Source organism: Gossypium arboreum, chromosome 12, assembly GCF_025698485.1.
Source record: "Gossypium arboreum isolate Shixiya-1 chromosome 12, ASM2569848v2, whole genome shotgun sequence".
Classification (NCBI taxonomy): domain Eukaryota; kingdom Viridiplantae; phylum Streptophyta; class Magnoliopsida; order Malvales; family Malvaceae; genus Gossypium; species Gossypium arboreum.
In genome coordinates, this window is record NC_069081.1 from 2,288,950 (window position 1) to 2,299,043 (window position 10,094).

Below are 10,094 nucleotides of genomic sequence, written 5' to 3' on the forward strand. Positions count from 1 at the left end.
GATTCAACAGGTAAAATACTTGTCAGGATATGAGAATTATGAGATGAAATAAATAATGTCTTGAAAGAATATGGTATGATGAGCTTATTTATGTTTATTTGATGCACATGAGAAATATATGACTAACTTGTTTGATTGAGTGATTCTGTTTAGGCAAATTGACAATGTTAAGGAATTCATATGGTTGTATAATTGTCAAATATGAAAGTAAATGGTAAGTTTAATTCCTGTTATACGAACTTACTAAGCATGTAATGCTTACTAGATTTTATTTTCCCTATTTTATAGTGCTCAGAAGCTCGCGAAGGTTGAAGATCAGTTGGAGCATTATCACACTATCAACTAGCTTACTTTGGATATATTTAGTAAATCATTTTGACATAATGGCATGTATAGGATAACTTGGCCATTAGTGGCCTGAAAATGATGTTTTGTAACCTAGCCATTGGAATGTGTAACGCCCCAATTTTCGGGAATCCTGTGAATGTTGGCATAGGTTTAATTATGTTAGTGGGCCTCTAGAAAGCCCAAGCTTAAGATAGAACCGGGCAATTTTAGTTAATTTTTGTTCCATAAGAAAAAGGGGGTGAAATGATGAAATAGGACCTATGTGAAAATGTTTGAAAATGCTATAGGCTAAATTGAAGTGGCCAAATAAATAGGAGTGCAAAATAGGAGGATTTGCATGTCAAACCTCCCATTTTACATGAAGTGGCCAACCATCATGTTGTTGTAGACAAAATGTACACTTGATATCCATAATTTATGGTACAAATTGATACAAATTGATAATAGGTTAGGTAAATGTTCCATGATAATGGGTTAGGTAAATGTTTCATGATAATAGGTTAGGTAAATGTTCCATGATAATGGATTAGGTAAATGTTTCATGATAATGGGTTAGGTAAATGTTTCATGATAAGAATATCATGTCTTTTGTATTAAAGAATTAAATGGATGAAATATGAAGTTTTATTAAAAGAAAAGGGTGAAAAGAACAAAGTTTTGTCCATCTTTGTTCATCATAGCTGAAAGTTAGAGAAGAGAAAGGAGAGGAGAAAGCTCTTGAGTATTCGGTCATTAGGAGGAGGAAAATTGAAGGTAAGTTCTTGGTACCTTGCTTCTATTTTGAGGTTCATGAGTTCTTCTTGATTCTACCTTAACTCTTGAAGTATATTTTGATTTTTAGTTGTGTTGTGAGCATTTATTCATGAATTAAAATGAAGGAAATGGTTGTTGTTTCATGTTCTTTTGATGAAAAATGGAAGATAGGTGAAGTTGAGCCAAACAAATGAGCATGCATGTGCCTTAGATGTTAAAGGGAAAAATCAGCTAACATGTTGTGCTTTAAAATGATGAAATGGAGATTATGCTTAAGTAAAAATCATAGATATGTGATGATTGATTGGTGATATACATGTTTAAATAACATGCATGCAAGATAGGTGTTTGAAAGAGTGATTTGGTAATAAATCTGCTTGGGACAGCAGCAGTAACGTGACTTTGGAAAATCACCATAAATTGTGGGAGATAAGTTAGAAGCTGAATAAATTATGTAATTAAAGCTTATTGAGTCTAGTTTCTAATGAAATAAACAAGAACATATTTTGAATTATGTACAATGAGAAATTTGATTCGTAATGAAGAGTGGTCAGATTAGTCAAACAGTGAAACATGAGAAACTTTGAGAAAAATCTGGTATTGATTGGCCAAACCAAAAATTCTAAAAATTTTATGGATATAAGATATATGAGTCTATTTTCAGGGAAAATTAACGGAACTTGATTTGGAGTTTTGTAGCTCCAGTTATAAATGATTTAGTGACTGTTACTCAGGAAGACAGCTTGCAGTGAAATTATGATTATGTGGTAAACATTGACAAAAATTTGTTAATGAGTTGCTTATTGATTTCTTATAAGCTTACTATGATCTGTAGGTGTGGTTGGCGAATATTGTAAGGGGTTAATCGTAGTTTGTATTTGAATAGTTAGATTAACGTGTTAGTAATCCAATTGTAGGCGGTTCGTGTGGATCTCGTCGACATATATCGTCAGTAATGTGTGTGTGTAACTAACACCCTCTTTCTTAGTCTGGATCGGCAAAAGTCGAAAAGCCGAAATGCCGAAAACCGGTATTTTGTAGATTTGCGAGTGTGCGAATGCTCGTGAGGTAAATCGATTAATGTTTTTGGTAAGCTGCAAAATTTGGACTGTAAAGTGCATGATTTCTGTGCCCTCGATATTTTTGGGCTTAATGGGCCAAAATTGGAATGATGGGTCAACGGCCCAATTCGGTAAGAACCATCGGTACGTGATTCTGTTAGTACGTGAAAAATAGGAATATGTATGAAAAACCCTAAAATAGATAAATTACTGAAATACCTTTAAAAGTGGAAAATTTACAGTTTTACCCCTAGTAGATAAATTACCGAAATACCCCTAGGGTTAAATTGACCTAAATGCATGTTTGACTGTTGTTATTTATTGTATGCCATGTTGTTATTATCGATGCATGGGACTGGGATATTGACGGAGGAAGTCTTGAAAGTGGCTTGTCCACGTCTTGGAGGCTTTGCCTCAATTCTTTGATAACTGAGCGGCAAGGTGCAAATCGTGGAGTGTTAAATGGGTGGGTTGAGCTATTCCCACATGGAGTGTATGGCTGGTACGGGTGGAGTGTAGTGGTTGGTGGGTTGAGTAGTCTCCCAAATGGGCTTGCATATGTTATTGATGTTGCATGTATTTTGAAATGGGCCTATGGGCCATCTTGTTATCTGAATAAGGGCTAAGGCCCGGTTATTATAATCTGAAAAGGGCTCGCCCAGACCACCACTTATTACCCAAATGGGCTTGCATATGTTTACTGATGTTACATGTATTTTGAAATGGGCCTATGGGCCATATCTTATTATCTGAATAAGGGCTAAGGCCCGGTTTATTGTAATCTGAAAAGGGCTCGCCCAAGACCACTGTTACCCAAATGGGCTTGCATATGTTTCTTGATGTTACATGTATTTTGAAATGGGCCTATGGGCCATCTTTATTATCTGAATAAGGGCTAAGGCCCGGTTTATTGTAATCTGAAAAGGGCTCGCCCATACCATGTTACTGAATGGGCTTAGGCCCAATAGGCTTGAGTGACTTGGGCTTTGAATGGGTTTTCCTTACACCTGAGTTTCCCCAAACTCACCCCTTTTATTTTCATCCACGCAGGAAATCCCCAACCATAGTGGGCTTGGAGCTGTGAGGGAATTCGGAGTGGCCACCCGTTCTGAAAGTTTGATTTTCTTCTGGTGAACTAGACATCCTATTATTACGTTGAGGTTTGGGTTTTTAAATGTAATAAGGCCGCTTAATTATTTTTGATGGTTTTAATATGTATTACTAAGATAGGTATTACTTATTTTAACTGTTGAAATTGGATAGCTTTAGGGCGCGTTTTCAAAAAAAAAAACAAAAATTGATTTCAAAATAACACGACAACAAGCAAAGCTTCCGCAATGAAAGTATTTTCCAAGATTAATCACTTTTCTTAAAAATGACTTAATCAAATCGGTTTCCTAGAAATATCCATGACGTTAAGGTGTGGCAATGGCGGTATGCATGTCTAGGATTGGATCCGAAGGGAGCTTGGTACTTAAGCAGTCCGATGGACTCACCACCTCTTTTCTGGTTTCCTACCTGGTGCACAACTTCCATTCACCTTAACCCTTAATGAATTAATCTTTTGAACATCAAGTACGATTTTCTGGACTTAGAATGGAAAATTTTTTTAACGTTTTTGATGTGGCATGCCGGATCCGGCCATAACTTCTGGGTCGGGTTTGGGGTGCTACAGAATGGCTAGTAATGGTTTATTTTGGTATTATGAAGTAAGTTATTATGATATTAAGACATGTATTATGTTAAGTATATGTGATCAAATGATATTAATACCCAAGTTAAACCAAGGTAAGGTTATAACCATATGTGTATGTAATGATATGCGATGTTGAATGATGGAATTAGCTTAATTTAAAGGCTTGAATTGGTTGGTATTTGGATGTAAGTTTTAGTGTATGCTATTGGTGTGATTTTTCGTGAGAAATGAAGCTAGGAATGGCTTTATTTTTGTCAGCACGGGGTAGACACACGGGCGTGTGTCTTGACCGTGTATGATACACGGCCTGATATACGAGGCGTGTGGTTAGGCCGTGTGTCCCCTGCACCTTAAATTTGAGAAATAGAATGCTCAGAATTGAGCACACGGGTAAAGACACGTGTCTCAACCGTGTATGCTACACGGCCTAGAACACGGGCGTGTGTCTTGGCCGTGTGAAACCTGCACCTAAATTCGAAGAAAATTAATTAACCACACGACCTAACACATGGGCGTGTGGCCAGCCATGTGGCACAAGTCAGAGAGTTATACTGGGTCAAACATGGCCTACAGCACGGGAGTGTCCCTTGGACCACATGGGCGTGTGAGCCTTGCATATTGGAAAATTTTTTGAAATTTTGCGAAAAATTCTTAGAGTTTCTGATTAAGTGCCCATTTGATTCTAATGTTCATATTGGGCCTCGAGGGTCCATTAAGGGATGTTATGAACAATTTTGAAAATGAATAGTAATTGACTTGAAATGTTTGTAAATGTCTTGTAAACTCTAGTAACGCTCTGTAACCCTGTTCCGGTGACAGATACGGGTTAAGGGTGTTCTAGGAACAATATGATAAGGGTTAGATCGATATCGTATCAAAATCGAAACGTGGAACATATCATGAATCTGATTCAGCTTAGGAGGTAACTCCAACTGATAAGTAATAGGTCCGACACGTTTCAGAATACGATAAGGTCCGATAAACCTCAGGCTTAACTTGCCCTTCCATTTGAACCAGAGGACCTTTTTCCATGGGGAAACTTTCAGAAACATTTGATCACCTACAAAATACTTGATATCTTTTTTCTTTAAATCAGCATACAATTTTTGTCGGTCAGAAGTAAGCTTAAGGAAACTTCAGATCAATTTAACTATATTCTCGGTCTCAAAATCTAGCTCGGGACCCAAAATTCGACGCTTGCCTAACTCGGTCCAACACAAAAGAGTACGACACTTATGACCATACAGAGCCTCATAAGATGCCATCTAAATACTAAACTGAAAGCTGTTGTTATACACAAACTCAGCCAATGACAGATAATCCTCTCATCTTCCTTAGAAATTGATCACACGGGTCCATAACATATCCTCCAGAATCTGTATAAGTAGCTCAGACTGGCCATCGATCTGAGGATGATACGTAACGTTAAAATCCAATCGGGTGCCCAATGCCTCGTAGAGCTTCTTCTAGAACTGAGAAGTAAAACGTAGATACCTGTCTGATATGATCGATATGGGAACTCCGTAATCTTACAATTTCAGAAAAATACAACTTAGCTAGCTTTTATTGTAACAGCCCAATTTTAGCTAAATCGGAACAGTGATTTTGGAACCACAAATTCGAGGTCATAAAATTATTTTAATATTATTTTTGGTATTTACAGCATGTGAATATATATGTGTGAAAATTTTGTGAGCTAATTTTATCGTTTAATAGCTCAATTTGAGAAAAATGACTAAATCGTATCAAATGCAAAAGTTGCATGCTATAAGTTAAAAGTGCCTAATTGCTATGCCTTATTAAATGAGAAGTTTTTATGTTGAAATTATACCATTGATAGTGGAAATGGTCATAAATGGGCATGTATTAGGTAAATTTATAATGATTTTATTAAGGTTACTTTTGGTATTTGATTAATAAGGTAATTTATAACAAAACAAATCATAAAAATTGGGCATTCATCTTTCTTTGAACCAAAAATAGAGGAAAAAGAAAACCATTTAGGGTTTGTTACATTCGGCAATTACAAACTTTGATTGAGGTATGAAATTTATTTGGTTTTTGATGATTTTTTATGTTTTTGTGATTGTTGCTTTGTGTTCTAGCTAGCCCATGTCTCAATTTTTGAAATTGTTGATGATTTTGAAAGTTTTCATTAATGAATTCATGTGTTTTATGATGTTTGATGATGAATTATGAATCTTGGTGCTTGATATACATGTTTTGTAAAGTGATTTTGAGTAAAATGGCATATTAGGGATTAGATTGAGAAAAGTGTAAATTGAGGGGTTAAATTGTGTAATAAATGAATTTTTTAGGCTGCTAGGGGTCCCTAGGGAATTCGGCTAGGCTTAAGTGTAATTAAATTTTATGTAATTTGTGTTTTTGTGAAATAGGGACTAAATTGAATAAACTTAGAACTTTAAGGGATAAAGTGAAAAATGCTCAAATATGTGTTTGTGGATTAAATTGAATGAATTGGTGATTAAATAGGTTAATTTTTAATACGTATAGATCAAGAAGGAAAGAACTCGGATTTAGATCGGGGAAAATTGAAGGTTATTGAGTAATTGATCCGATTCATCAATTCCGAGTACGAGGTAAGTTCGTACGTGATAAACATTGATACAATTATGTTTTTAATGCTTTAATAATGCATAAATTATATATATACAACTACGATTGCGTACGACGACAAATCGACTATGTTTGGCACTTAGTGTGCGTTTCGAGATATCTTCGGCTATATACAGCACTTAATGTGCAAATTAGAATAACTTCGGCTTTATGTAGCACTAAGTGTACGATACCGAGATAGCTTCGGTTTAATGTCATGGCACTAAGTGTGCAATATCGTTATAGCTTTGGCTAAACATTTATGCACTAAGTGTGCGAGTTCTTAAAGCATTGAAAGATTTCCAAACGATTTAACGAATTGAACAAAGATGTGAGAATGAAATAAATAAATACGGGAAAGTACAGGTATGTACGTTGCCTATATAGTAATTGATACTATGTGTATGAAGCTTGATGAAATTGTATATACATGATAAATGGCCATGGATTTGAATTGAATGATGATATGAGAATTACTAAGTGTTTATTAATTGATGGTTTGTATATTATGAACTGTTGAGTATTTTTGGTACGAACTTACTAAGCTATAAAACTTACCATGTGTTTTTTTCTTAGTTTTATAGAGTATCAAAGCTAGCTCAATGATCGGGGATCATCGGGAACCATCATCACATTATCGACTACTTGTTGGTATTTTTGGATGCTTGTAAATATGGTATATGTCATGTATAAGCTAGTGAGTTGATGTTATGTTTTGAATCATGATTTAAGCCATGAGATTTGGCTTCTTTTGGTTGAAAATGTTGGTATGTATTTGGTCATTTAAGTTGGCCTAAGTGATATATTTGAAAGGTGATTTATGTGATGTATATAATGCCTTAGATATTGGCTTGTTTTGGATATGTTTGATTAGTTGTAGTTATAGCTAAATGGTATGTTTTAATTATGGAATTGAGTAATTGAAATGGTTGAGAATAGATGGCATGATATGTGTGTGAATTGGCATGTTTTGGCTGCCATATATGTGATGAAATGATACCATTTTTGATGGCTAGGTGAGCATGAGAAAAGGGTGGCAAATTGGCTTTGCAAATGGCCTATTTTTGTCTACACGAGCAGAGACGCGGGCGTGTGTCTCAGCCATGTACGACACACGGCTATGTTACACGACTATGTGTCCCCTGGGGTACCCTTTGAATTAAAGTTAGTATACCCTACAGTTTTGACACAGCCTAGACACATGGGTGTGTCCATTGGCCGTGTGTGGCACACGAGTTGGCACATGGGCATGTGGTCGGTCGTATGACCCAAGTCAGTAACCTCCCTAATTTTCCCACAGCCATGGCATACGGGCGTGTCTCCAGTCGTGTGGTGCAAGTCAGTATGTATGCCCTGTTTTCACACGGCCTGTGACACGAGTGTGTCTAATAGCTGCATGAGGCACATGGCCTGTTCACACGGGCATGTGACCCTTAAATGTTAGAAAATTTTATAAGTTTCCTAAAGTTTCTAAATGTTATCAGTTTAATCCCGAATCACTTCTAAGTATGGTCTAAGGTCTTGTAGGACCTTATAAGGGACAAATTAATTGAAATGATTGAATTTTAATTATGATTGCACAAATGTATGATTTATGTTGTGGTTGATCAGTAATGCCTTGTAACCCTATTCCGGTGACGGATGTGGATTAGGGGTGTTACATCTATAGTGAGTAATCAGTGAGTAATCTATCCTGAGAGGCAAGAAATGAGCAGACTCGGTCCATCAATCAACAATGACACAAATTGAATCTACTTAGTGTGTGTCAAAGACAACCCACTAATAAAGTCCACCGTTACATGTTCCCACTTCTACAATGGAATCTTAACCGGTTGAAGAAAACTAGAAAGCAACTGATCCTCGACCTTAACCTTCTGACACATCAAATAGTAAGACACAAAGGTAGTCACATCCCGTTTCAGACCAAGCCACCAGTAGAGTTCTTAGAGATCCAGGTATATTTTATTCCCACCAAGATGCATAGCATAAGGACTACTATGTGCCTCCTCTGGGATTTATTGCCTCAACTCAACGTCGTTAGGCACACAAATCTGACCCCTGAAACATAAAACCCCATCATTGTTCAAACCGAAATCAAAAGTTTCACTCGATTCAATTTGAAGCAGTAATAGTCTGATTTTGACCATAGTCGGAATAGTGGTTTCAGGACCACAAATTTGAGTCAAAAAATATTTAAATATTATTTTCCTTGTTTATGATATGTGAATTAGCATGTGTAAAAGTTTCGTATTAAAATCTAACTGTTTGTGTGCTTAATTTGCAAAAAGGACCAAATCGCGTAAAATGTAAAAGCTATGTGCTAGATGTTAAAGTGCCTATTTGAGTTGGCGTTCCAAAGTAAAGGTCCTTATGTTGTTATTTGTCCATTGGGAATGTTAATGGACTAAAACAACCATCCATTAAATGGTTTTATAATTGTTTACAAAAGGGCAAAATGGGAAAATATTTATTAAAGTCTTTATAATAAAAACAAAACATAAAATTAGGCCATAATATGTTCATATAGCCGAAAATAAGAGAAAAAGAAAAGAGAAAAGCTTTGGCTAGGGTTCGACACTTGCAAGCTTTGATTTAGGTATGTTTTTGCTTCAGTTTTTGATAATTTCTACGTTTTTGAGATCGTTGCTTTGTGTTTTATAAAACCCATGCCTTAATTTGTAATTTTGGTGATGATTTTGAAATGTGCCATTGATGAAACTATGAGTTTTGTAATGTTAGTAGATGAAATATGGAAGCTTGATGTTGGGTTAAAATGTTTTGTCTTTAAATTTTTGATGAAATTGAGTAATTTGGGTTAAATTGTAAAAATGCTATTTTGAGGGGCTAAAATGTGAAATAAATGAAATGTGTGGACTAGTATGAGTACTAGGAGAATTCGGCTAAGCTTGTGTATGTGCAAATTATGTGTATTTTGTGATTTTTTGAAATAGGGACCAAATTGTCGAAATGCGAAAATGTGACAGCTAGTTTGCAAAATGCCCTAAATATGTGTCTTTGGATTGAATTGAATTAATTGGTGAGTAAAAGGGTTAATTTTGAATACATATAGACCAAGAAAGGAGGAATTCAGATTTAGATCGAGGGAAGTCGAAGGTTATCGAGTAGACAATTCAAATCAACAATTCCGAGTACGAGGTAAGTTCGTATGTGATAAATGATGTTAAAGCTATGTTTTTAAGGCGATGGTAATGCATAAATTGTATAGATAATTGATTATGATTTGAGCATAATGATATTCAACTATGCTTGGCACTAAGTGTGCGGTTTAATATAGCTTCGGCTACAAATGGCACTAAGTGTGCGAGTTGGAATAGCTCTGGCTATATAAGGCACTAAGTGTGCGATACTGACTTAATTTCGATTAATTGAAATGGCACTAAGTGTGCGGAGTTATTTTAGCTTCGGCTAACCTTTACAGCACTAAGTGTGCACTAATTGAAATACTCAAGAAAGAGGTGAGAATGAAAGTGAATAAATATGGAAAGATCCAGGTATGTATGATACCTTTGTGGTAGATGATATTATCTAGGTGAAGTTCATTGAATTGTTATAAACATATGGATTGGGTTGGTATAGATGATTTGAGAATTCCTAAATAT

General features: G+C 35.7%; 1 long non-coding RNA gene across 1 annotated transcript; it reads left to right on the forward strand.

Moving 5' to 3' along the window:
* Positions 1-958: 958 nt before the first annotated feature.
* On the forward strand, positions 959-3,402 carry LOC128285739 (uncharacterized). Its single transcript, XR_008276279.1, has 2 exons — positions 959-1,101; positions 3,213-3,402. It is a non-coding gene; the product is annotated as an uncharacterized LOC128285739 (long non-coding RNA).
* Positions 3,403-10,094: the final 6,692 nt, after the last annotated feature.